We start from the raw sequence: 22,412 nt of genomic DNA on the forward strand, positions 1-22,412 counted from the left end.
TGATATAGAAGATGCTTTCGTAGAGTGCTTTCGGAAATTCTTTGGTGAAAGGAAAGAAGTAAACAAGGGATTGTTAAATGCTTTTCTTCCACTTAAGCCGCAACTAGATGAGAATGCAAAATCAGTCCTAGAAGCCTCAATTACATTAAAAGAAATCGAAAAATCAATCGATGACTTGAACCCCGGAAATTCGCCCTGTCCTGATGGACGGGGTTCAGCGTTTTATAAGAAATTCAAAGCTACTACAGCTAAGGCATTGCATGCGGTAATACAAGAGGCATATGACCTAGGAGAGCTTCCCCGTTCCTTTGGTCAATCACATATCGTTCTCATTCCTAAAACGGACAACCGACTTAAGCTATTATTTGTAGGTTCTCACCGGCCAATTAGCGCCTCTAACGTAGATTACAAGATATTCATGAAAGTCCTTGCAAGATGAATACAAGGTTTTAATAACGATATAGTCGGACCACACTAGACGTGCGGAATAAAAAGTGGGAGCATTACGATGAACATTCATATAGCAAGAAATATTTTAGAGTGTTGTGATGTTTTTCCAACCACGTGCCAATGCTCCAAATAGATCTGGAAAAAGCTTTTGACCTGGTTACGCATGAAATATTGTTTTCCATTATGGAATATGTAAATGTAGGGAAAATATTACTGGAAGGTGTAAAAATGTCATACGCTGGATGCTCAGCCTCAATTATAATTAACAAAGAAGTTAGCAAAAGCATCCATGTCGTCTCTTCAGTGAAACAAGGGTGCCCTGTGTCGTCACTACTTTTCAGCATTTATGTAGAGCCATTTTGTGTAAAGATTATTCAAAATGAGGAAATAAGAGGCTTTCGTATTATGTCTTGTGATGTCAAAATAGTATCTTACGCCGACGACATAGCTGTGTTCTGTACCGACAGAGAAAGTGTAACAAATGCGATAAAAGATGCCACAGCTTTCAGTCAATACACAGGGAGCAGAATAAACTGGAATAAATGTCAGGGTTTCTGGTATGGAGAATGGGATAGTGTGCCTGTCACGCACGCCAACATTCAGTGGACGACTACTCCAAGTAAATACCTAGGCGTACCACTACAACATTACAAGGATACACAAGAACACTGGAAAGAGGAGACAGGCAAGGCTCGAGAAAAAAACATAAAAATGGGGAGGACGAGATCGATCCATTTTTTCCGTGCCACAGTATGTAACACTTTTTTTAGTGCTCGAGTATGGTATCTTCTGCAAGTTTTGCACATGTCGCGCATGGGTATTCAACAACTGCATAGAGTGTTGGCTGTTTTGGTATGGAATTCATCATGGGGAAGGGTGAGCCGCACAAATTTGTTCCTTCCAGTGCGATAGGGAGGACTGGGTTTGATTCATTTGTTCGTGAGACAGATTGTCTCTAGGTTCGTATATTATCGCAATCAAAACAATCATGTTTGAAGAGGTGTTCTGCAAGTGAGATTGGCGAACGCATTGCCTGATGTTATTGTGTCATCATGCACCCATATGCAACGCAATGTCCGCGGATACATGCATGAAATTGTTGCTGCTTTCCAGTTTCTAAAAGTAAGATTTTCAATGGAATATCTCAGCGAGGTCAAGAGAAAACACCTCTACAAAGACCTAATTGATGCGATGATGCCTGTTCTCTTGTATCGAAGGATGTACAATTCTGGGCCAGGCAGCAATGTGCTAAAAAGGGTTAAAAAATGGCTATCCGATTGTCAGTCAAAAGCTTCTTTTTCATGCTCCATAGCGGCACACTTTATACAATACCGTGGCTAAAGGAAAAAGGGTTGTTGGTGCCATTGTCGGTAGATTGTGTAATATGCAAAAGGCCTGAAACAATCGAGCACATGTTTCTCGATCGTTGCGATGCCTTATTCCTATGGGACATGTTGCAAAGAACCCTGAAAAAAGGAACTGCCGCTCACAACCTACGGTGTTCGATTTCTTCCGGTTGAAAGCGAAGGTGTGCCGTACGATATGCTGATGATTCTAGTAATGCACAGTGTTTGGAAAACCAGAATGTCAGTGCGTAATGCGGACGTCAACGCCAGGTCAGCCCGGGACAACTTCCACGAAAGCATTGCATATTTACGAGATGTGTACAAACAGGAGGAAAAGCCAGATGGATGTGTTTATCTGGACGAACTGCTGACCGTTAAGCGTTTTTCAGCCCACTTATGCTAGCCAGACACAAGCTAGCATCTTTATTGTGATGTTATGATGTTGTTTATCCATTGTATTGTGCCATGTTGGCAATAACTAAGAAAAAAATGTTTCTGTGGTGCAGTGGTTATCACGTGCGCTTCACACGCGTAAGGACCCCGGTTCGATCCCGGGCAGGAACATTGTACTTCTGTTTTTTCTATTGCAATCGCATACACCCATGCCAAAAGGGGGAGCAAACTCACCCGCCCCGTGCTCGGTTCCTTTGGTGCAGCATTCTACTTCCGGGCACCGAGCGCGACCGACGGCGAATCATGAGCTCCAGTGGAGCGGCGACAGCGGCCTTTGTTGGCCGCGGAAACAGGTGGAACAGCGATGACGACGCAGGCTATCAGATAATTTTGCCTCCACTGCCAAAGGGGCGCGTCGTGCTAAATACCGTGTTTTTGCACGGCGACGCGCGTCGTGCTAAATACCGTGTTTTTGCACGGCGACGTGCGAGTTAGACCCTACAAATTAGAAGATTTCCGGGACTCTCTTGGCCCAACAGGATTGTTGCCGGAAGTTTTAATCTGGTCAATCTGGTAGGTTAAACGTGGTTAATCTGGTAGGTCCCCAGCTTGCGCTGGGGGCCTACCAGATTAACCACGTCTGGGCTGTGACGATGAACACCGCGGATGCCACGAAAAGGATGCTGGAAGTCAAGGAGCTGAAGGTAAATGGTCGGCGCTGCATCGTGGTCGACCCTCAGGACCAGCACGTGCGGCTGCGTCTTCATTGGTTAATACATGGTGTGGCCGATGAGGATGTAAGTTCGGCGTTAGCGGCTTTCGGTAATGCCGTACAAGTCACCCGAGAGCAATGGCGCGTTCAGAGTATCAACGACAAGGGGACGACTACACGGTCCGTCTTGCTCAAGCTGAACAGCGGCGTGAAGGTGGAAGATCTCCCGCACCAATTTAGGGTGGCCGGTGAGCTGGCCCTAGTCGTCGTCCCTGGCAGGCCAATGCAGTGCTTGCGCTGTCAAGGCACTGTTCATATACGACGAGACTGCGAGGTTCCCCGGTGCTCGCATTGCCGTCGGTTTGGACACGCCGAGGACCAGTGCGTACGTACAGCCGCGGCCGCGCCTGTGTAGAGCGCGCGAGCAGATGGCCTCGCTCTGCAGGGCGACACCGTGCGGCAGTTGCGGGATCTGACGCACTGTGTCCAGGAGCATGTGCGGCCTAATAGACATGCAGGTCGGCGCACGCTGCTTTAAACCAGAAATTATGCTGGTGAGCGCACGTGTTTTGCCGGTTGTGCGCATTACCCGAGGGCGCCATCTTACTACGCGCGATGACAAGGGAATTGCGCACGTGAGTGATAGCGTGTGCGAGTCTATCAGGACACTTGATATGAAAAACTATGTCTTCACCAATCGCAGATAATATTATCGGCCAATAAAATGACAACATCGCATGCGTGCTGCCTATATTAGACATAGAAGTCAAACCTTTTCGCAGAATTCATTCGCAATGGCTCTCCGACTGACAGCGGATGAGCGACGCGCAATAGCTATTACGGGGCGCACAATGTCCCAAAGAGCGATGGAGTCGGGCGCGTGTTATCAGCTGAAACGCGTAATTTTTTGGCATGGCTATACCGAGAGCCCCCTGAGGAAGCGTACATATTCGTTTAAACAACTGCCCGTTTCAACGTTGCCACTCGTGCAATGTAGTTCTGCATGTCTATTAGGCCGCGCATGCTCCTGGGCACAGTGCGTCAGATCCCGCAACTGCCGCACGGTGTCGCCCCGCAGAGCAAGGCTGTCTGCTCGCGCGCTCTACACAGACGTGGCCGCGGCTGTACATACGCCTCCATGACTGGGCCAGCCGGAGGCGACGACACAGCAAGGTTGGTAATGGATGCGGCCGAGGCCGAAGACACGGCGAATGGGGCAGGAGATTACGCAACCTCACGTGCTGTAGGCGGTGTGCTTGCACCTGATGCGGGCGCGGGGACACCACCGGACAAGGAAAACGCTACCGAAGGTGCGGCAAAAAAAGCCAGCAGAAAAGACCAAGGAAGAAAGTAAGAGCAGCCTAACGGAAGCCAGCGAGCAAATGAAGGCAGCTGAAGACCAGTCGGCGCAAAACGACCCTATGAGCAGCAACGTTGCAGCCTCGGTCAAACGGCCTCTTGAGAAGGCTACGGACAGCAGCGCAGCGAACCAAGGAAGAGGGGAAGACAGACCGCCTTCGAAGACGCCAACGGGCAGGCTCAGCAGCTACAAGCCACGACCGAACACCGCTAACGCAGACAAGAAGTCCGAGAAGAAGCCGCCACAGCTCTCCAGTGGTACCGGTCCACCGGGCGGCTCCGGGGGCGTCTAGCTGTGTGCTAGGCGCAAAAGGTAAACACCATGCTCTGGGCAAAATCTTTTCACTAGACCTATAATCATGGCTCCCAAGCCGTCGCTTAGATTGGCCACGCTAAACGTTCGAGGTCTGGCCGCCAAGCGAAAGCAGAGCCAAGTGTGTAGGCTCCTGGTGGACTATGACCTTGACGTGTTAGCCGTGCAAGAGACAAAAGTAGATGGTGACGAAGAGACCCGCAGCATGGTGCAGCGATTTACGCCACGGTACTACGCGGTACTACGCCTTAGGGACGGCGGCGGGCTGCATGCTGTTTGTTAGAAAATTACGCGGTATAACGGTGCAATGTTTTTATTCATGTCGATCTGGTCGATTAGTTTTCTGTGATTTTGCTTTGCATGGAATCGAATGACGGGTGGTACGTATTTGTGTACCAAATGCGTTGGAGAAACGGGCTTTGTTTTTTTCCATGTTAAAAGTGTATGTGACTTCTGAAAAGCAGATGGTGTTGTTAGGTTATTTTAATTGTCTTCTCAGTGCCCGAGATCGGTCTAATAGAGGATTAAGGAGCGATAGAAGTAGGGTTGTTTTGAACGAGATAATTACTGAATGCGAATTAGCGGGTTTGGCGGAATGTATGATATGGACGCGAGATGTGCGTTTCACGTACTTTCAAAGAAATAGCCATGCGCGCTTAGATCGTATTTACTTGTCGCTTCAAGCAATACCAACGTTTAATAGTTACAGTGTATATCCTATTTCCTTCGCTGATCATTGTCTGGCTAAATGTGACATAGGAAGGAAGAAAAAAGGCGGCAGCTTCTCTTGGGAGCTGTGGAAAATGAATTCAAACTTAACTACTGACGAATGTTTCGGGGAATATGTATCGGACTGCATCAAAAAAATTCTAATGAGCGGCGAGGGTGAATTAATAGATCGATGGGAAGAGTTTAAACAGAGCATTGAAATGAAAGCCATCGATCGTTCCTTCGCGATAATGCACGAAACAAAAAAGAAAGAGAAGGAACTGCGAATAATCTTGGAAAAGCTGACAGAACTGGAGTGCCAAGAACCGGGAGCATACAAAAGCGACATACGGAATATTAAACAGAAACTTGAACTGCATGATGAAGAACGTTATCCCGGAGCGATAGTTCGTGCTCGAGCCGAATCCTTCGCGATAGGGGAGGCGCCCACAGAAAGGGCGCTCGGACTGGAAAAATCGCACGTTCGACGTAATCATATTGACGTGATCGAGGTGGGTGGTAACGAAGTTGCATGTAATGATAGTATCGCACGTGCGTTTTTTGAACACTACGAAAATCTGTTCGCATATAGCCAGGTGGACCTAGAACGCTTTAAGACGAACTTCTTGAGAAGAATGCCTGAACTAACTGCAGAAAGAAAAGTTGCATTAGAAACGCCGATAACTGTTTTTGAAGGGGAACACGCAATTGACGATTGGAATCCTGGCAAGTCACCGGGCTCTGATGGTCTTTGCGCTCTGTGGTACAAGTGGTTTAAAAAGGAATTGTCAGCAGTACTTCACGCAATTTTTAACGAAGCGTACGATGGTAAGAAGTTACCACCATCTTTCGGTCAATCACACACGGTGTTGATTCCGAAGACAAAGGATGTAGATAAGTTGAAAAGTGTAACATCATACAGACCGATAACACTCACAAATGTAGACTAAAGGTACTAATGAAAGTCTTAGCAGGTAGACTTCAGTCGGTTGTTAAAGACATAGTCGGCCCACACCAAACGTGTGGAATTAAGGGTCGCACTATAGCGACGAATGTTCACAAGATGCGCTCAGTTCTTGAATGTTGTGACACCCTTGAAGCGTGTGTGGCCATACTTCAGTTGGATCTGGAGAAGACATTTGATTGCATAGCGCATGCTATTTTGTTTGCAATGTTGGAACACATTAATGTCGGATCCGTCATCACGGATGGTGTAGCTCTGGCGTATCGGAACTGCTCTACCAGACCAATTATTAACAAAGAATTGGGGGCCCCCAAAAAAGTGCAGCGTTCCGTGCATCAAGGCTGGCCCATCAGTCCACTTTTGCTTGTATATGTATTGAAACCTTATGTTTGTGAATAATTGAAAATAATTCTATCCGTGCTTTTCGCTAACAATCTTCAGAGGTAAAACTGCTCTCATATGCCGATGATGTGGTGGTATGTTGTATTGACTACGAAGGCATCGAAGAAACCATTCGAAGTGTTAAATTTTTCAGTGACGTTACAGGAAGCCGAGTAAACTGGGGAAAGTGTCTGAAGTTTTGGCACGGCGTGTGGCCGTTCACCCCGGGCATTTTTACCAATGTTGTATGGCAGAAAACGCCTGTGAAGTACCTTGGTGTGCCACTTGAGTCCTACAAAAATAATAATGACTACTGGAAGCAACAAGCAGAACTCTTACGCGAAAAGGCGAATGCTTGGAGGGCGAATTATCTCTCCATGTTTGCGAGGGCAGCCGTGTGTAACATTTTTTTTTGTGGCTAAGCTATGGTATGTGATCCAAGTGATGCATTGTTCTAGGGTAAATGTGCAGAAACTGCATAGGGTTTTTGCGACCTTTGTGGGGGGATCGACGTGGGAAAGGTGCAGTCGCACAAATTTTTTCAAGAGTGTAAATTGTGGGGGACTTGGACTGGCACACCCTTTTCTCAAACAATTAGTTAGATTTTTCTTTTTTCGCGAGGTCAGCGACCCATTTCTGCAAACGGTGTGCCAGGCCAGATTAGGGCGACCGCTACCTGAATATGTTATTAGCACGCAAGTCCTGACGGGGACGGTGCAAGGTTATGTTCGGGAAGTAGCAGCGAGTATGCGATTTTCGAGTGTGCGTTTTTTCTAATGAATCTTTATATTCTGGTAAAAAGAGGAATATGTATAAAGACTTATGTGATAAGGTGTTGCCAATCCCGTTGTACAGGGCGATATACAGTGCAGGCCTGGGTCAGAACGTACTCAAACGGAATAAAAGAATGCATGCAGCACCAAGTGCAAAAACTTTCTCTTTCAAACTGCATACCGGAACTCTCCCTGTGAGAACCTTCTTAGAGGAGCGTGGGCTTTATATGCCATGGGGGTCTCACTGCATTATTTGCAAAAAGCCGGAAACGATTGACCACGTTTTCCTTCACTGTTGGGAAGCGGTGTTCTTCTGGGATGTGTTGCAGAGGACAATCAAAAAAGAATTCCCACTAGACACACATGGCATTAGGTACCTTGCGATAGACAACGAAGGAGTACCATTCGATCTAATCATGCTGACAGGCCTGCAGAGTATATGGCGCTCACGAATGGCTGGCTTCTACTGTACACTGGATGGAAGACCAGCAAGGCTGTACTTTCGAGAGAGCATTGCTCGGTTGTTAGAAGTGGAAAAAGCAAAGAAATGTCTTTCTCCCTGAGTAGCCAGAGTAGAACTTTTAGTCACTATAAAGGAATTTTAAGTGACAACGTCAGTCCCAGCACGACTGATGGCTTTTCGCTCAATGTATTGACAAATTGTGTTGTAACAACGTCTTGAGTTTTTGTGTGTTGTGTGTGTATTGTTGTTGCTAAACGGTAATACAGAAAAAAAAGGTTCCTGTGGTGCAGTGGTTATCACGTGCGCTTCACACGCGCAAGGTCCGCGGTTCGATCCCGGGCGGGGAACATTGTACTTTTGTTTTTTCTATTGCAATCACATACACCCACACCAAAAGGGAGAGCAAAATTAACCGCCGCATGCTCGGTTTCTGTGGTGCAGTGGTTTTCACGTGCGCTTCACACGCGCAAGGTCCCCGGTTCAATCCCATGCAGGAACATCTTACTTTTGTTTTTTCTATTGCAAACACATACACCTATACCAAAAGGAAGAGCAAAATTAACCGCCGCATGCTCGGTTTCTGTGGTGCAGTGGTTATCACGTGCGCTTCACACGCGCAACGTCCCCGGTTCGATCCCAGGCAGGAACATCTTACTTTTGTTTTCTCTATTGTAATCGCATACACCCACACCAAAAGGGGGAGCAAAATTAACCGCCGCGTGCTCGGTTCCAGTGGTGCAGGATTCTACTTCCAGCTACCGTTCGGTGCGGACGCAGAATGACTTGCTCCGGTGGGGCGGTGTTTGCGGCTCAGCCGAGCCGCGGAAACAGGTTTATTGGCGATGAAGACAAAGAATACCAAGTTGTTTTGCCGCAACTGCCTACAGGACCCTGCGTTTTGCATACTGTATTCCTTCACGGGGACGTGACGGCAAGACCTTTTCGCGCCGAAGATTGCCGGGACATGCTGGCTCGTCTGGGACTACTGCCCGAGGTTGTCACCTTGGGTGCGTTCCAGATGAACCACGTTTGGGCGGTTACGTTCAGGAACTCGGAATCTACAAAAAAAATGTTGGCGTGCGGCGAAGCTGAGGTAAAAGAAAGAAGGTGCCTTGTGTTGGACCCGGCTAACCAGGAGATACGCGTGAAGGTTTTGTGGCTCCTTCACCATGTTCCAGACGAAGACGTCCGCGCGGCACTCGCAGCATATGGAAAAGCCGGTGACGTGACCAGACAACGCTGGCGTGTGCAAGGCATCACGGACAAAGGTTCGACAACGCGCACCGTAACCTTGAAGCTGAAGGCGGGCGTGACCATCGAGGATCTGCCACATCAGTTTCGAGTAGCCGGTATGTTGGCACTTCTCGTAGCCCCTAGAAGGGCTCCCCTATGCTTGAGGTGCAACCGCACGGGACATATCAGGAGGGATTGTCGCGTACCGCGCTGCGCTATTTGCCGGCGCTTTGGCCACGACGACAGCCAGTGTGTGCGGACGTATGCGAACATCGCAGGCCCCGCAAAGTCTGACGAGGTATTACAAGAGCACGTCATGGATGCCGCTGATGCCGAGGAAGCGGCTGGTGGGTCCGACGTTACGCAAGGCTCAAAGGCAAAAATCCTCGCTACGCCTGACGGGGCCAGCAGCACTGTCAAGCATGGAAAGGACGATAAAGTGCAAAGAACAGAGGCGGACGTGGAAAAGTCTGCCAAGGACGCAGTGACTAAGGTCGCCACAAAGGACAGCAGCAAAGACAAAAAGAAGACAGAAGCGGAGAAGGCAACCCCTATGGACACCAGTGGCCCAAGTGGTACGGCGTCGAAGAGGTCCCTTGAGGTGAGCAATGACGGCGAACCAGGAAAAATCAAAGCGGTTCAAAGCGAGCCGCCTTTGAAGACGACCAACGTCCGGCGACCGACTTTGAAGCCGGCGCCGAATGTGCCGCCCGATAGGAAACCATCGGCGTCAACGCTGACATAGCATGAGAATGTGCCTACAGACGCTTTCCGTTTTCCTGTTATTTTTTTTGTGGGGTGGGGGGAGGGGGTGTGCCGGGGAACGGTGGGGTAGTGGGCGACTGCAACAAGACGCAAGTTTCGCGATGGAAATTCATAGATATGGCATCCAACAACGACAGTCCAGAGGATGGTTTGCGCTGCGCTATGCCGGTAAACGTGAGTGTGCAGCGAGTTATGTGCAGTGATTGTAGGCCATGACCGGTCTTTTCCTTCTTCATAACAAAATGAATTCCACGAATGTCGCGTTACGTCTTGGAAGTATAAATGTAAGAGGCCTTGGTTCTAAACGTAAACAGTACCAGCTAAGCAGGCTGTTCATGGAAACCGATCTTGACATTATCGCAGTGCAAGAAACTAAAATCGAAAGTGAAGAAGGAACGGAACGTATGGTAGCGACTTTTCGTCCACGGTATTATGTGAGTGTGTCACATTGTGTCGGTAGGTCTGGTGGGTGCGCTTTTTTTGTTCGCAGTTCTCTCGACGTAGTTATTGAAAGCATGGTTTGTAATGTTAATGGACGACAAATAGCGTGCGACTTTGTTATTGGAGCAGTGAAGTGGCGAGGGATAGGTGTGTACGCACCTAACAAGGAATATGAACGCAAGGGTTTCTTTCAATGCCTCAAAAGCCAATTGAATTGTCAAACCAACATTTTATTGATGGGGGATTTTAACTGTGTGTGCTACGCTGAGGACCGAGTCCTAAGCCCGCCGGTGCACGACGCAAGCGCGCAATTTTTAGCCGAAATTGTTGGCGAAGTGAATGTGCTAGATGTGGGCCACGTCATGGGAAATGGTACGAATACAAGGTTCACGCATTTTCAAGGAGTCAGCCACGCACGATTAGACCGAGTGTATATGTCTGCTGATTTGATTCCAATGTGTAGCAACTATGAGGTAAAATCTGTGTCATATAGTGACCACTGTTTAGTTATGTTTGCGTTGGGCCCTAGAAAACCAAAATTTAATTCGGCGTTGTGGAAATTAAACTCCAAACTCCTAGATGATGATGTTTTTGTTCAGAAAATTAAAGATCATATTCAGAACCTATTAGAAAAGGACCATCAAAGTATTGCAGAAGCATGGGAATGTTTCAAACAGGAAACGAAGTTAATGGCAATGGAAAGATCATGCACCTTACGACGGGAGGAACAAAGAAAAGAAAAAGAGTTGCAGTGTCAACTTCACTTCTACTTAACAATGGAAGGTGCTTGCCCAGGTAGCTTTGCGAAGGGAATAAAAGAAGTAAAAGCTCAGTTAGAAAGCGGCGATCAAGAGAAATATCGAGGTGCGGTTATACGTGCGAGCGCAGAAAGATTATGGTGTGGTGAAGTACTGACCAAAAGAGCTCTGTCGGACGAAAAAGGCTACACTTCACAAAAGGAGATAAGGGCCATCACATATGGAAACGCAATTGTACATGAAAACCAACACATTCAGCGGGCCTTTTATGAATATTACAGCGAGTTGTTAGGCAGTAAACGCGAGCACTCGAAAGGTTTCGATAGTGAATTTTTAACGCTGCTTCCAAAGTTGGATGACGACGCAAGGCTGAACCTTGAGCAGCCAATTACTATCGCAAAAATAGAACAAGCAATAAAAGACTTAGATGTATGTAAAGCGCCAGGGCCTGACGGATTAGGCGCCGCATTTTATAAGGCTTTTAAAAAGGAAATGGCAATAATTTTGCATCAGTTAATTAATGAGGCATATGAGAAACAAGTTCTACCACCTTCGTTTCGCGAGAGCCATGTGGTATTAATACCAAAGAGTCAAGACCCTCAAACTCTCCTCTCGGTCCGGGCATATCGTCCCATTAGCCTTACAAATACAGACTACAAGATATACACGAAAGTTCTCGGGAGGCGACTACAGTCGGTCATACAGAAGTTAGTTGGACCACACCAAACGTGTGGAATAAAAGGACGGTCCATTATGACAAACATTCAAGTGGTACGCACGGTCCTTGAGTGCTGTGATGCCTTTTCAGAGAAGGTGGCAATATTACAGTTGGACCTTGAAAAGGCATTCGATAGGGTGGCGCATAAAATCCTTTTTCTTATACTTGAACATGTGAACGTTGGATGTATGTTACTAGAAGGTGTTAAAATGTGTTATGATCAAATAGTTTCTACGATTATAATTAGTAATGCATTATCAGAAAATATACAAATCCAATCTTCTTTGAGACAAGGTTTCTGTTTGTCACGTTTGCTTTTTGCATTATATTTAGAGCCATTTTGTTTAAAGGTACTTTTGTGTAGTGAAATCGTAGGTTATGGGGTAGGCACGAGTGAAATAAAGATACTAGCATACGCAGATGACGTAGCAGTGTTCTGTCGGGATAAAGAAAGCGTTAATAAAGCGGTTGATGTGGCCAAAAGTTTTTGTAAAATGTCAGGAAGTGTCATTAATTGGGGAAAATCAGTAGGCATATTGCATGGGGGTTGGGAACATTTTCCCAGTGAAATGGGAAGTGTACAGTGGACGACTACCCCTATGAGGTACCTCGGTGTACCGCTACAGCATTTTCGGGACACGAAAGATTGCTGGAAAGAGCAATGCACAGAAGTGAAGGAAAAGACAAAAAGATTTGGTGGGAGGGACCTTTCCATGTTCGCGAGAGCAACCGTATGCAACCTCTTTCTCGTCGCCAAGATTTGGTTCGTGCTGCAGGCCATATGCGCATCAAGAACGAGCATACAAAAACTGCACCGGGAATTTGCCGTATTTATCTGGGGATCTGTGTGGGAACGTACCAGCCGCGCCAATTGGTTCACATCGGTTAAACGAGGCGGCCTGGGCCTAGCTCGCTTGTTTTTGAAGCAAGTGGTTTCAAGTTTTATGTTCTTGCGCGATCAACAAAATGTATTTTTATTAACTGTGTTTCAGGAGCGTCTGAGTGACGCTTTACCAAATTATATTGTGTCAACGCGACCAGCGAGAACAACTATCAAGGGCTTCCTGCGTGAAGTTGTATGGGCGTACCAATTCTTGTGCACGCGTTTTTCTTTAGAGTATTTAAGCAGTGTTAAGCGAAAGAAACTCTACAAAGATGTTGTCGACACATGGCTGCCTACACCTATATATAGGACGAAGTTTTGTATAGAAAATGGAGGAAATGTGTTAAAGAGAGTAAAGCGGATGCCGGTGCGCTCGTCAGCCAAGTCCTTTTTCTTTCAACTTCACAGCGAAACGTTACCAGTTAAGCCATGGCTCGAACAAAAGGGCTTGTTTGTAGCATGGTCAGTAAACTGTTTAATATGCAGAAAACCAGAAACCATAGAGCACATGTTCCTGGACTGCCCAGACGCAGTATTCTTGCGGGACATTTTGCAACAAACATTAAAAAAGGAGCTACCGGTGACGCCGTACGGTATCCGTTTTCTCCCTACATCAAATGACGATGGAGTCCCTCATGATATGTTGATGTTATTATGTCTATGGAGTCTATGGAAAACACGGATGGCGATACGTCATGAGCATAATAATATTCAGTCTTCAAGGGAAAACTTTATTGAGAGCATGGTCCTCATGCGGGAAGTGTACAAGGCCAGAAACGAGGACAATGACTGGATTTCAGTATTAGATGAGCTGGCACCTATGAAGTGATTTTAAATGCCTCGCGTCCGCCTCAGAGTGGCAGACGCTTTTAAAATTTTTTCTCGCAGTGTTTTGTTCATATTTGTATGCATTGCAAACCGGCAATAAAGAAAAAAAAAGGTTCCTGTGGTGCAGTGGTTTTCACGTGCGCTTCACACGCGCAAGGTCCCCGGTTCGATCCCGGGCGAGAACATTGTAGTTTCGTTTTTTCTATTGCAATCCCATACACGCATAGCAAAAGAGAGAGCAAAATCACCCGCAGCGTGCTCGATTCCCTTGGTGTGATTCTGCTTCCGGCAGCCGAGCTGAGCGGTCAGCAGAATCATGGGCTCCAGTGGAGCAGCGACAGCGGCCACTTCTGGCCGCGGAAACAGGCTCGCCGATGATAAGGATTATGCGTTTATTTTGACGCAACTGCCTAAAGGACAAATGGTCATTAACACCGTGTTTTTGCACGGTGATGTACGTGCGAGACCGTACAAGGTGGAAGATTTCAGGGACGCCCTTCTGCCGACGGGACTGCTTCCGGACGTGGTATGCATAGGGGCGTACCAAATCAACCACGTCTGGGCAGTGACCCTCTGCGATGCGAATGCAACGAAAAGGCTGCTGGCCCTCAAGGAACTGCAAGTAAAGGGACGACGGTGCCTCATCGTTGACCCGCAGGACCAGCAGGTGAAGATTAGGCTTCACTGGTTGCTGTACGGCGTTGCCGACGAGGACATCCGAACGGCGTTCGCGGCTTTCGGCAAGGTGGAGGAGGTGAGCCGGGAGCGGTGGCGTGTTGAAGGCATGGGAACCAAGACCTCAATGACCAGGACCGTCGTTCTCAAACTGAAGAGCAGCGTCAAGGTGGAGGACCTTCCTCATCAGATCCGCGTCGGCGGTGAGTTGGCCTTGGTCGTCGTTCCTGGTCGACCGATGCAGTGCCTGCGCTGTCACGGCACGGGACACGTCCGCCGAGAGTGCAGAGTCCCCCGCTGTTCCCGGTGCAGACGTTTCGGCCACGTCGACGCTGACTGCGTCAAGTCTTATGCCGCTGTGACAGGCCCACCAGCTATTGACGTGGCGGCAGAGCACGTGATGGACGTGGCCGAGCCGGAGGACGCCGCTAAAGGGACCGGTGACATGGTTTCGACAGCCACAACTGGTGGGACGACGACTCTGGAGATAGACGAAAAGGCGGCTGAGGCTACCCAGAAACCGAGTAGGGCGGAACAGGTCGCAACGACTGAGGGGCAGGCGACGGGAAGCGTCAGTGAAGACGCACCTGAGGACGCGACCGCAATGCAGCAGCACGAGGGCGTCACCGACGACGACCATACCGGGGCTCTTGCTGCCTCCGTCAAGCGCACTCACGACCAGACGAAGGACCGCGAGGATCGGGCGACCAGCACCAGTGAGGGACCGCCGACGAAGACGCCTCATGGGAGGCGGATGGGATTCAAGCCAAAGCCCAACATACCGCCTGAAAAGAAGCCTGTCGACAAAGCGCCCACGCCTAAGGACATCAACAAGTCGGGAGGTCCCGGAGGCTGCTAGCCGATGGCTAGTCGTGAGCGGTAAGCACCATGCTGCGGGCCTACTTTTCTTTTAGATCAAGGTGGCTCAAATACCGTCCCTTAGGATTGCCACATTAAACGTGAGAGGGCTGGCGGCTAGTCGTAGGCAAAGTCAGGTCCTACGATTGGTCACTGACCACGACATAGACGTACTAGCCGTCCAGGAAACTAAGGTTGAAGGAGAGGAGCAGACCGGGAGCATGGTGCGACGTTTCACGACTAGGTATTTTGTGGTGGTTAGCCATGCGGTAGGCACGGCTGGAGGGTGCGTTCTTCTTGTGAAGAAGCTGCCTGGACTGCAGATTCAAAGCATTTTTTCGTGTCAGTCAGGAAGGATTGTTCTTTGTGATATTGTTATGGGTGATTCAGAGTTCCGCATCATATGCGTATATGCGCCGAATTCAGTAGATGAGCGCGTCCGTTTTTTTTCGAACCTTACACAATACGTATGTTGTAATAAGCGCGTGATGTTGTTAGGTGACTTTAATTGTGTGTTGAGTGCTGGAGACAGAGCCAATAATGCAGGTGTGCGTGACCGAAGCGGTGAAGTGTTATCAAATTTAATTAATGAAAATGAACTCGATGATGTTTATGAATGTCTGGAAGGGGGGCGTCAAGTGACTTTTACATGTTTTCAGGGCAGAAGCCATGCGCGTTTGGACCGAATGTACATTCCTTTGGATACAATTCCAACATGCCACGGTTACTGTGTAGTACCAGTGTCGTTTGCAGATCACTGCCTGGTGAAATGTAACGTAGGTATAATGAAAAGGAGCCATGTATTTAACTGGGATATGTGGAAAATGAATGCCTTGTTACTAAATGACCAGCCCTTTTTACAGGTAGTACGGGATGCGGTTAATGAAGTTCAATGTGATGCTGCGGGAACAATCGTCGAGAAGTGGGAATGTTTTAAGCAAAAGATTAAAACGAAAGCGATAGAAAGATCCAGTTGTATTAAATTTGAGAAGGAAATGAAAGAAAAGGGTTTAAGAACACTGCTTCGGCAGCTGCTAACGCTTGAGTGCAAAGAGCCTGGTGTGTACAAAGACGATGTGCGAAACGTCAAAGAAAAACTTGAACTATTTTACAAGGAACGCTACCAAGGAGCCATCGTGCGGGCACGAGCAGATGCACTAGCGGCAGGGGAGACGCCCACAAAAAGGGCGCTCGGTTTAGAGAAGGCGTATGGACGAAGAAACCATGTCGACCAGATTTTAGTGAATGGGAATGTCGTTGAAGACAGTGATAGCATTCAGCGCGCCTTCTTTGAGTACTATCAGTCGCTGTTCGCATTTCAGGAAGCGAATGTTGAGGGTTTTGAAGCAGGTTTTCTGCATCGCATGCCACGTTTGAGCGATGACGTAAAAAGTGATTAGAGGAAAAAAATAATGGAGAGAGAAGTCGAAAAAGCAAACGACGATTTGAACATGGGTAAATCGCCGGGACCTGATGGACTCAGCGCGGGTCTATATAAAGCTTTTAAAAGAGAGCTGGCGCCTTTGCTTGCACATGTATTTAATGACGCATACGAAAAGAAATCATTACCACCTTCCTTTGGAAATACGCACACCATTCTAATCCCGAAGAGCGACCAAATAGACAAACTCAGATTCGTGTCATCCTACAGACCGATTTCACTAACAAACATCGATTATAAAATATTTATGAAGGTTTTAGCTAGCAGGCTTCAAGGCGTCATCAAGGAAATAGTCGCAGACCATCAAACTTGTGGCATCAAAAGGCGATCTATTTTTTCAAACATCCATAAGATGCGATGTGTGCTCGAGTGCTGTGACGTCACGGGCGGCGGTGTTGCAGTACTTCAGCTCGACCTAGAGAAAGCGTTCGATTGTGTCGCTCACGTTATTTTGTTTGCCATCTTAGATCATGTTAATGTCGGTTCCATCGTCACTGAGGGCGTGTCCTTGGCGTACGAGAACTGCACAACAAGATTAATTGTTAACAAGTCTCTGGGGACCCCCATTAACATCATGCGTTCAGTGCGCCAAGGCTGCCCCCTCAGCCCGCTGTTATTTGCTATCTACGTAGAAGCAATGTGTGTAGCAATTAATGAAAATGACGGAATACGGGGTTTCAGATTGGCAGCGACCGAAGTGAAGTTGCTCGCATATGCGGATGACATTGCAGTGTGTTGCACTGACAAACCGAGTGTAACGGAAACAATATCTGTAGTAAAGCATTTCTGTGCCGTAACGGGTAGCAGAGTAAACTGGGGCAAATCGCTAGGGCTGTGGCACGGGGACTGGTTTTCTGCACCCGACTATTTCGCGAACGTGAACTGGGTGATAACTCCGACCAGGTATCTGGGTCTTCCCCTCGACAGGTATAATAGCAGCGACGAATACTGGAGGAATCAAACCAAGGAAATGAAAAAGCAGACAAATGGAAAGGTACTAACCTGTCCATTTTTGCAAGAGCCACAGTTTGTAACGTGTTTTTTATTACTAAGTTTTATTACGTCTTGCAAACGCTGTATTGTTCTAGAGTAAATGTGCGAAGGCTACACAGAGTGTTCGCAGTTTTCATCTGGGGATCAACATGGGAAAGGTGCAGCCGAACAAATTTGTTCAGAAGAGTTAAGGATGGGGGTGTGGGCCTGGCGCATCTTTTTGTTCGTCAAGTTGTAAACCGATTTTTATTTTTTCGCGATGTTGGCGATCCTTTTCTGCGCGCCGTATGTCAGCTAAGGTTGAGTAACGCTTTGCCGGCACATGTTGTCAGCACGGCAAGCATGACAGAAACGCTGCGTGGTTAATTCAAGGAAGTGGTTGACAGTGTACACTTCCTTTCTCTTCGTTTTACAAATGATTACCTTTGTGAAGTGAAAAGGAAAACTTTGTATAGAGATGTATGCGACATTGTTTTTCCAGTGCCCTTATACAGAGCCATATACAGTGGAGGGCCAGGACAGGATGTACATAAAAGAGTAAAACACATGCAGGTGCCACCAGGGGTAAAGACCTTCTTCTTTAAGCTACACACAGGAACGCTCTCCGTGAAGACGTTTCTGGAGGAACGGGGTTGTCTCGTACCTTGGGGGTCGCACTGCTTGATATGCAAGAAGCCCGAAAATATAGATCACGTTTTCCTACATTGCTGGGCGGCAGTTTTCTTCTGGGACGTCTTAAAGCGAACCCTGAAGAAAGAGCTACCGGTGGACCTCCAAGGTATCAGGTATCTGGCCATCAAAGATGACGACGGGGTTCCCTATGACTTTGTTATGTTGAATGCTCTACACTGTATATGGCGGGCTCGTATGGCAGGGTACCATTGCGATCCTGACGCTAGGCCAGCTCGTGCTTACTTCAAAGAAAGTATGTCGCGATTTATTGAAATTCAGAAAATGGATGAATGTGTCCCGGATTGGCTATCGAGGCTGGAACCCCTGACAGCCATGAAGGAATTTTAGTTTGACAAAGCCAGTCCTATATGGACAGACGGCTCTATGGTGGGGTTTATTTCCTTACACAACTTCCCTTGTTGTTTTCTTTTCCTTCAATGTTTGAAATTTGTGATTCATAAGTGTGTGCTAACTGTATCGGCTGAGTAATGTCGAAGACCGGCAATAAATAAAAAAAAAATCCCGTGGTGTAGTGGTTTTCACGTGCGCCTTACACGCGCAAGGTCCCCGGTTCGGGAACATTGTACTTTTGTTTTTTCTATTGCAATCACATACACCCATACCAAAAGGGGGAGCAAAATTAACCGTCGCGTGCTCGGTTCCTGTGGTGCAGTGGTTTTCATGTGCGCTTCACAGGCGCAAGGTCCCCGGTTCGATCCCGGGCGAGAACATTGTAGTTTCGTTTTTTCTATTGCAATCCCATACACGCAGAGCAAAAGGGAGCAAAATCACCCCCAGCGTGCTCGGTTCCCGTGGTGTATCGGTGATTCTACTTCCGGCTTCCGTCCAGTACGGTCGTGGAATGTCGAGCTCCGCAGAAGCGGCCGTTGCGGCCCGTTCGGGCCGCGGAATCAGGTTTTCGGAAACGACCCAACATGATTATCAACTTGTTTTGCCACAGCAGCCACCAGGAACTTCTGTACTTACTACTGTGTTCTTACACGGTGGCTGGAAGGCAAGGCCTTATCGCATCGAGCGTTTTCGCGATGCACTCGTCCGCCATCAGCTCATGTCGGAAGTGGTTGTCCTCGGAGCCTACCAAATGAACCACGTCTGAGCCATCACCTTCAAAGACGTTCAAGACAAGAAGAAGCTTTTGTCTACCAAAGCTTTTAGCGCGAAAGACCACCGTTGTGCTGTGATAGACTCCTGCAATCAAGATGTGAGAATGAAGTTGTACTGGCTTCTCCACACCACGCCCTTTGAAGACGTCAAAGCAGCCCTGGCACCATTCGGAACCGTCACCGAAATTTCCAGAGAAAAATGGCGTGTTACCGGTTGCAATGACAAGGGGTCACATACACGTCTAGTGTCGTTGCATTTGAAGGCAGTGACGTCAGTCGAAGACCTGCCACACTAGGTGCGAGTAGGGGAGGATCATGCACTAGTCATCGTGCCAGGAAGGCCTCCGCTTTGCGTCCGGTGTCATTGTACTGGCAATACCAGCTTAATCGCCTTCTTCTGGATAACGATATTGATATAATTGCTATATAATAGTCGAAAATAGAGCCAAGAGCACACTGACCGCATGGTGTCTTCCTTTGAAGCAAACTTTCATGTGTGCCTTTCTCATTGTGTTGGGATGTCGGGTGGTGCCTTGTATTCATCCGTAAGACGTTAAGAGTGAACGTAGTCTGTATTTGCATGCCCAAGTGGTCGCCTTTTGATTGCTGATTTCACATTTTCGAATTTATGGTGGCGAATTGTTTGTGTATATGCTTCTAATGTAGAAAGCGAGCGCAAAATTTTCTTTGAATCTCTTAAGCCATGGTTGAAAGGCGACAATTTTTTGCTTGTACTGGAAGAGTTCAACTGTGTGTGTGCCGCAGTTGACAGAGTGAAGTGTAGGCCACTGAGAGACAAGAGCTCTGAAGTTTTTATGACTTTTGTGCATGAGTATGGTCTCGGGGATGTTGGCAATATCTTTTCCAATGGGACCCACCCTCAATACACGCACTTTCAGCGGGGAGAGCCATGCGAGACTAGACAGTATGTATGTATCGGTCGAACTTATGCCGCTATGCTCAAGTTGTGACGTTAAACCTGTGTCTTTCAGTGATCATTGCCTCGCGAGCATGACTTTAGGAATAAAGGGCAGGAAATCGCGCTTTATTTATTTATTTATTTATTTAGAAAATACTGCAGGCCTTGTAGTGGCCCTTGCAGGAGGGGCAGAAATACAGAAAAAGACAACAACAAGGAAATGCAAGAATACATGAGTAGCAAAACAGTAAGAGCAACAATTAATTACATTGGAATGATTGCAGGGGAAAAAAAAGAATTAAACAATTTCAGAAACACTGCAGCAAAACAAGATAAAAAGGAGCAAACAACACTTTTCAACTGTCGCATGTTCAGCTATCAATGCATTCAATGCTGTCAGTGTCAATAAGAAGCGATATGGGCAAGTTATTCCATTCGGTTATTGTGCGAGGAAACAAGGAATATTTAAAGGTGTTGGTCCTGGCAAAATACGGAGTTAATGATTTGGCGTGCCGGTGCCTTGTTAATCGCCCTGTTAGTGGTTGTATGTATTGCTGCGGATTAAGAGATAGCCGATTATTCTGAAGCAGATAGAGGAACTTAATCCTTTCAATCTTCCTCCGCAATTTTAGTGTTTGTATATTATGCATTTTCATTAAGTGTGAAGGAGAGTCTGTAGAACGGTATTTAGAAAATATAAAGCGCACAGCTTTTCGCTGAATTTTTTCTAATGCGTCGATGTTGCATTTCGTGTGCGGGTCCCAAACAATTGCCGCATATTCTAGTGTAGGCCTTATAATGGTGTTGTAAGCCAACAGCTTGGTTTCCGGAGGTGCCATTTTTAATTTATGCCTGAGCAGACCAAGTTTTCTTAAAGCTGAAGCACATGTAGTAGAGATATGTTTATTCCAGGAAAGATCGTGCGTTATGATAACCCCCAGGTACCTATATTCCTCGACTTCGGATAAGGGTTGAGATGCAAGATCGTAAGTAAACAGTAAAGGGTACTTTTTTTTAGTAATTCTCATAGAAACTGTTTTATTAATGTTGAGCTCCATGTTCCACTGCTTACCCCAGGAATTAATGCTCTGAAGGGTAGAATTTAAGAGGACTTGGTCTTCGTGGCATTTAATTTCATTAAATAAAACACAATCATCAGCAAACAATCTTAATTGAACGGGTTGAGCGATTACTTCTACAATATCATTATAATATATTAAAAATAACAAAGGGCCAAGCACGCTTCCTTGAGGAACACCGGAAGTAACTGGCACTTCTTCTGAAGAGCAGTCGCTTATGCTGACGAATTGTGTGCGCTTAGTTAAATATGCAGAAATCCAGCTAATTAAGTATGGCGGCAGTTTTATTATTTCGAGCTTCTCAATTAGCTTATGGTGACGAACAAGATCAAATGCTTTTCTGAAATCCAGAAAGACAACATCAATCTGACCAGGTTTATCAAGAATGCTAGCAAAGCTGTGGATGACTGAAGCTAACTGAGTGACGGTGGAAAACCCCTTCCTAAAGCCATGCTGTACCGGTGTGAGGATGCTGTTGTCACTTAAGAATTCTTTTATCTGGTTAGCTATAATATGTTCCAATAGTTTGCAGCAAGATGAAGTAAGGGAAATCGGTCGATAGTTCGTTATTAATGTCGCTTCGCCTTTCTTAAGCACCGGTACAACCCGAGCCGATCGCCAATCTTTGGGAAGGGTGGCTGAAGATAAAGATACACCAAAAATGCGCACTAGAAAACGTGCAACCATTTCTGCATAGCGGCACAAAAAGGTATTTGGGATGTTATCCGGTCCTGGTGATGATTTAGTTTTTAAATTTAACAGCATAGAAACCACACCGCTCGTCGATATAACAGCAGGATCAACATAACAAGGGGTACAGCTGAAGGGTACATGGTTCGGGGCACTTGAAAATACGCTGTGAAAAAATTGATTATAATGTTCTGCTATACATCGCTTATCAGTAACCGTTACACCATTGTGTACAATGCAGTCAATGGGTTTCTTTGTGCTAGCTAGATGGTTCCAGAATTTTCCTGGTGCACTGCGCATAAAGCTAGGCAGGGTATATTGAAAATACCGTTGCTTAGCCTTGAATACAGCCTGATTCAAGGCCTCTTGAATGTTCTGGATCTCAGTGCAAAGTGCATGCCGTTGCCTTAGCCTTTTTAGTTTTCGCTTAAGTTGCAGTACCTTTCGTGTAATCCACGGATTACGTTTGGACT

General features: G+C 47.0%; 4 non-coding genes across 4 annotated transcripts; all 4 read left to right on the forward strand.

Annotated features, from left to right (window-relative positions):
• Positions 1-2,287: 2,287 nt before the first annotated feature.
• Positions 2,288-2,360, forward strand: TRNAV-CAC (transfer RNA valine (anticodon CAC)). The gene has a single exon. It is a non-coding gene; the product is annotated as a tRNA-Val (tRNA).
• Positions 2,361-8,137: 5,777 nt separating this feature from the next.
• TRNAV-CAC (transfer RNA valine (anticodon CAC)) lies at positions 8,138-8,211 on the forward strand. Its single transcript has one exon. It is a non-coding gene; the product is annotated as a tRNA-Val (tRNA).
• Positions 8,212-8,438: 227 nt separating this feature from the next.
• TRNAV-CAC (transfer RNA valine (anticodon CAC)) lies at positions 8,439-8,511 on the forward strand. Its single transcript has one exon. It is a non-coding gene; the product is annotated as a tRNA-Val (tRNA).
• Positions 8,512-13,600: 5,089 nt separating this feature from the next.
• On the forward strand, positions 13,601-13,673 carry TRNAV-CAC (transfer RNA valine (anticodon CAC)). The gene has a single exon. It is a non-coding gene; the product is annotated as a tRNA-Val (tRNA).
• The last annotated feature ends 8,739 nt before the right edge of the window (positions 13,674-22,412 follow it).

This window comes from Dermacentor albipictus, unplaced genomic scaffold (assembly GCF_038994185.2).
Source record: "Dermacentor albipictus isolate Rhodes 1998 colony unplaced genomic scaffold, USDA_Dalb.pri_finalv2 scaffold_28, whole genome shotgun sequence".
Classification (NCBI taxonomy): domain Eukaryota; kingdom Metazoa; phylum Arthropoda; class Arachnida; order Ixodida; family Ixodidae; genus Dermacentor; species Dermacentor albipictus.